Raw genomic sequence first — 867 nt, 5'->3', positions numbered from 1 at the left:
AATTGTGAAAATTCTTAGCTCGTGGAATATTGCCTTGCCCCATTCTCTCCTTATGCAACATCTAATAATCTTTGGGCTTTGACTTAACTAATATTCAGCACCAACTGTGCTAGGTACTGTTCTAGGTACTTGGGATTCCTCAGTCAACAAAACAAATACTCTGTCCTAATCGAACTCACATTTTTACAGCCTGTCTTCCGTCTCTTAACCCCTTTTTCATATTTTCAATCTCTTTCGCTATATTTTCAGTATCATTTCATTAGTTCTATATTCCAGTTCACTCATTCTATCCTTGGCTGTATTATAGCCTTTTTAACCTGTCAATGTTTTGTTCTCTATTTTTAACCATTATAAGCGCTTATTTTCTTTTAGGATATTGATGTTTTTTCACATTAGGTAGCTTAATCTTGATATTTGTTGCATCTGCTGATCTTCGAGTATGATGAATTGTTTGCTCATATGTTTTCTATCATGAACCCATTCTTTATGGGACTTATTTTTCCTTCTGAGAAAATTTTGTGGATTAGGTTGTAACACCATCCTTACAGACTGATTTTATTTTCACTTTTACCAGGAGCCCTATAGATACCACCTGCCTAAGAACTCATATTTATTTTATGCTGTATTTGGGAATTTGTTTAGGGATTCCCAAACCATGTAAGCAATGTAAACTTGAAGCTCAAACCTACTTGAGGTTAAGTCCAAGGGCTTTAAATACTTAGGTTAACTTTTAGTCCCTGCTTTCACTAATGTTTTTTTTGTTTGTTTGTCCTTTTTGAGACCGGCCGCACCGCGCTCAGCCAGTAAGTGCTGTGAGTGCACCGGTCATCCCTATATAGGATCCGAACCCGCGGCGGGAGCACTGCT

Source organism: Galeopterus variegatus, unplaced genomic scaffold (genome assembly GCF_000696425.1).
Source record: "Galeopterus variegatus unplaced genomic scaffold, G_variegatus-3.0.2 Scaffold4550, whole genome shotgun sequence".
NCBI classification, from domain to species: domain Eukaryota; kingdom Metazoa; phylum Chordata; class Mammalia; order Dermoptera; family Cynocephalidae; genus Galeopterus; species Galeopterus variegatus.
Note: the sequence above shows the minus strand (reverse complement) of the source record.